Source organism: Anopheles marshallii (assembly GCF_943734725.1).
Source record: "Anopheles marshallii chromosome X unlocalized genomic scaffold, idAnoMarsDA_429_01 X_unloc_1, whole genome shotgun sequence".
Lineage (NCBI taxonomy): Eukaryota > Metazoa > Arthropoda > Insecta > Diptera > Culicidae > Anopheles > Anopheles marshallii.
In genome coordinates this window covers 836,244-841,177 of record NW_026525668.1, presented here as the reverse complement: position 1 = coordinate 841,177, position 4,934 = coordinate 836,244, and the positions used below count along the sequence as shown (strand labels likewise).

The following is a 4,934-nucleotide window of genomic DNA, read 5'->3' as shown; positions in this document are numbered from 1 at the left end:
AATGCGTGATTGACCCGATATCAACGCGTATGCGTAATCGGGAGACTTCGGGTTGAGCATCAGCGGTGAGCAGACGTGCCGGCAACCGCTGCCGCACGTCACAGTGTTTTATCTATTTATTGTTAATAAATGTAATAAGTAAACGTACAAACAATGGTAAACGATCTGTGCTTCCGCGTCCATCCGTCCGAACCCCAAGACATAACAACTGGCGACGAGGAAAAAGGAACAGCTAGTTCATCGGCATAGCGTCCCCGCAAATCCGCCATCGTCGATCATCCGACGAAAACGACGCCGTGTCCCAGTAAAAGCCGCCATCGCCGATCATCCGACGAAAACGACGCCGCGTTCTAACAGAAGTCACCATCGCCGATCATCCGACGAAAACGACGCCGTGTCCCGCTTTAAACCATCAGCCATCGCAAGCAAAGGTGCAATGGAACAGGATAGGATGGAATTTGTGGAAGAAGACAATCCTAGAAGATTGTCAAACCAGAGGCAAGCCGCGCCTAGTGTTTCAAATAATTACAACGGTGGTAATATTTTTCAGCCAACCAGTACCGCCCCCGGCCCGAACGACAACGCTACAATCTTGAACATGATGCAGCTCCTGCAACAGCAAATGATACAACAGCAGGAGATTTTGATGCAGCTTATGCAACGTCCTGCACCTAGCCCGAGCACCAAACCGCCTGGTGAATCTACACTGGATTTCATCGCACGATCACTGAGTGAGTACCGTTATGAACCGGAAGAAAACAAAACGTTTGCTGCTTGGTACGCGAGATATGAGGAGCTTTTTGAGAAAGACGCTAGCCTCATAGAAGACGCAGCAAAGGTGAGAGTGCTTTTAAGGAAGTTAGGAATCGCCGAACACGAACGATATACAAATTTTGTGCTTCCGGAACATCCGAGAAATTTTTCTTTTAACGAGACAGTCAGCAAGCTCAAGGCATTGTTTGGCGCCAAAGAGACTATAGGATAAGAATTTACCTATGTTCGGATTTGGAGAAGAATACTTAACACATCCGATTGGGTTCGCGGTTACAATGGTAGAGAGCGTTTTATTGCGCCTAAATCGTTCAGGTTAATGTTGGTTAACATTTAGGATACCCGAATAGGGATATCCGAACTTATGCGGTTTATGCTGCGGCGTTTGTTTCTCACCCTAGCTTGCGTGCGAGATTGCGTGATAGTCTCGCCACATCACTTCCCCCTTTATTTAAAATTTATCTGGACGATAAATTTTCCTGCCGTATCGGGTCTGGTGCATAGCTCTTGGAGGATCAATTGGGTCCGCCATTTTCGTACCAGAATCTTTGGTTGTTTTATCCGGTCGGTTGGCCAGAGGGTTGGCCGGATTGGGCTGTTGAATAGCTGGTTCATCGTATATCGCCGATTTGAGACGATCAATGGAGATTTCACAATTCCTACCTCTGATGTCTAAAACGAAAGATTTCTTATTACGTTTAATTATTTTAAATGGACCATCATAAGGCGGGGTTAGAGCAGGCTTGACGGCATCGATGCGGACAAAAACATGAGAACAAGATTGGAGTTGCTTTTGTACATATGCCTTTTCTTTCGTGTTGTGGTTCGATTGGGGTGGTGGTTGCAACGAAGCCATGATGTTTTTCAGGTTTGCCACGAAGTCAGGTGATGCGTTTGATATCGTCTTGTGTTTATCAAAAAATTCACCAGGTAGTCGAAGTGTTGTTCCATAGGTGAGCTCTGCAGTTGTTGCGCCGATGTCTTCTTTTATGCTGGAACGCATACCAAGTAACACCATGGGTAGTGCTTCTGTCCAACGGGCATTTTTGTGGCAAAGTATCGCTGTTTTTAGCTGGCGGTGTATTCTTTCTATCTGACCATTGGATTGGGGGTGGTAGGGTGTTGTTCGAAGGTGGTCGATACCTAATGTTGAGGACAGTGAGCGAAACAATTCCGATTCGAATTGCCTTCCGAGGTCAGTTGTGATTTTAGCAGGAACACCAAATCTCGAAATCCATCCGGTGATGAAAGCTCGAGCAACGGTCTCGGCTGTGATGTTCGGGATCGGTATTACTTCAGGCCAACGCGTAAATTTGTCGATCAACGTTAAACAGTACGCATTTCCTTCTGATGGTGGTAGTGGGCCGATTAGATCCATGTGGACGTGTGCGAATCGTGCGTTCGGTGTATTTATAGTAGTGATCGGAGATTTGTTGTGGCGTATTATTTTGTTTTTTTGGCATTCAATGCATGTCTCTACTAACGTTTTGCATTCCTTTCGTATAGATGGCCAAACAAAACGTTTTGATACCAGGTCAGTGGTTCCTCTTATACCGGGGTGCGATAGGTTGTGTAGCTTGGAGATAATCATTCTTCTATGAGCTTTAGGAACGAAAGGTCGAATATGATCTGTTGAAATATCGCAAAACAGTTTTTTGGTAGAGTTTGGTACCGTCAATGATTTAAGTACTAGTGATGTTGTTTCCGGTGGGTTACTTAAAAATTCTTTTAGTTCGGTATCGGTTTGTTACGCTTCGGCTATGTGGTGATAATCGATGTGTGTGCTCAAGGAGTCAATGCGGCTTAACATATCAGCAACCAGGTTGTGCTTGCCGGAAACGTGTCGAATATCGGTTGTGTACTCGCTGATGAAAAGGAGTCGTCTTTGTTGTGTGGGGTTAGCGTTATCGAGCTTCTGCTGAAACGCTGTAGTTAACGGCTTGTGGTCAGTATATACTGTGAATTCGCGAGCTTCCAAAAGGTCTTTAAAATGTTTGACGGATTCGTAAATGGCGTAAAGTTCGCGATCATAAGTGCTGGTTTTCTGTAACGCAGGTGTCAATTTCTTCGAAAAGAAAGCTAATGGTTCGATACCCTTGGCGGTCAGTTGGTTAAGTGCAGCTCCTATAGCATGATTGGAAGCGTCAACATCTAAGACGAGGTTTGCACTTGGTGAAGGATGTGCTAGCAAGGCTGCGTGTGCTAAATCGTGCTTACACTTTTCAAAGGCTTGAGTGCTTTTTTCGTTCCAATTCAGTACGGTAGAATCATTTTTAATGTTACCATTTATCATGCCGTGCCAAATTTGCTGGCTTTCTGCTGCGTGTGGTATAAAACGCCGGTAAAAATTAATCGTGCCAAGAAAACGTTTCAATTGTCTCGCTATGACTGGTTTCGGGAAGTCGAGGATAGCTTGTACCTTACTGGGTTTCGGTTTGATACCTTTTGCGCTTATAAGATGGCCGAGGAATTCGACCTCTGAACGACCAATTTGGCTTTTTTCGGGGTTAATGGTTAAACCATTTTTTCTTAAGCGCTCGAATACTGTGCGCAAGTGCTGTTGGTGTTGCTTTTTGTCTTCCGACGCAACGCATAAATCGTCGACATATGGAAACAAGAAATCTAAATCTCCCAGGATGGAGTGTAAGTGTCGTTGCAGAGTTTGACCAGCATTTCGTAGACCAAATGTCATAAAATTGAATTCAAATAACCCGAAAGGTGTTGAAATTGCGGTTTTTGGTATATCTTCAGGGGCGACGGGGATTTGGTGATATGCACGTTGTAGGTCGATACAGGAAAAAAATTTCTTGTTGAAAAGTATTGTCGAAAAATCTTGTATGTGAGGCACGGGGTAACGGTCCGGTACAGTGATCGCATTCAAATTTCTGTAGTCCCCACATGGTCTCCATTTCCCATTAGGTTTTTTTACTAAGTGCAAAGGGCTTGCCCAACAGCTTTTAGATGGTTTACAAATACCATTTTTGATAAGAAAATCGAATTCTATCTTTGCCTCGCGCAATCTTTCTGGGTCCAAACGACGAGGGCGACAAAAGACAGGTGGACCGGTGGTGATTATTTGGTGCGTAACATTTGTGTTCACCGGCTTGTGCTTGTTGTCGAGTATTGTGATATCCTTGTATTCGTGTATTAGATGAGAGAAACTATCGCTTGAACTACATACGGTTACGTGGGCTGGTATTGTGTTAGTGATGACGGTCTTATTTTGAATCAGCTGATTACGTTTAATATCTACTAGCAGATCAAAGTGCTTTAAAAAATCAGCTCCGATAATGTGAGATTCTACGTCTGCTATGGTGAAAGGCCACATAAATGTTTGGTTAAGACCGATATCTAAAGTGAGGTTCTTAGTGCCGTACGTACCGATTGAGCTTCCATTCGCTGCGAAGAGTTTTCTAGCTGACGTCGGGTTCATTCTGTCCTTGTAAGACGGTGGTATGACCGAGATCTCAGCGCCGGTGTCGATCAGGAATCTGTTGTTGGTTCTGCTGTCGTTCACATAAATTCGCTCGATGATTTCAGCCTTACTGGGGTTCAGCTTGATACTGGTGTTGGATGTGTTTAACGTTGTGTTGGCGTGTGAAGAAGAGTTGGTGCTGCTTGCGGGTTGACGAGAGGATGCGTTGTAGCTGGTGCTAACGGGTTCGGCTGGGCCGGTGAGAGTTTCACGCGCGCGGAGAGAGAAACGCACTATTTTTTTCGGGAGTAAACCGGGAGATGCTCGCCGAAAAAAATACATTTAGTATGTGGATCGTCAGAATGTTCCTTCTCACACTTCTCTGCCTTGTTTCCATGGCGATAGTGGAACCAACAGATCCAGCGGCGTGGGGCTCGTGATGGTGTTCGTGACCGCGTGGCACTAAAAGGTCGTTGGCCCCATGGTTGTCTAGGCGGAAGGCGCTGTCTGGATCGGGAATCTCTGTGTGCGTTCGAATACGGGTATCGATCAGCTGATCGAGCTGATAGAACTTCGTCTAGGCGACGAGAGAGTGCATCGATACGAGCCTCTAAACTGCAGGCGGTTGCAGGTGCATCGGTTTCATTTACAGTGCAAATGGCATTGGTGGGTGCTTCGAGTATCTTATCGGCCACGTTGGCCTGGTCGTCAAGCGATGCTGATGGCATAGCGGCGATGATAGAACGGA

At 45.6% G+C, this 4,934-nt stretch overlaps 1 pseudogene; it reads right to left on the bottom strand.

The window, feature by feature from the left end:
• Positions 1-1,430: 1,430 nt before the first annotated feature.
• On the bottom strand, positions 1,431-4,669 carry LOC128716755 (uncharacterized; annotated as a pseudogene).
• Between the last annotated feature and the right edge of the window lie 265 nt (positions 4,670-4,934).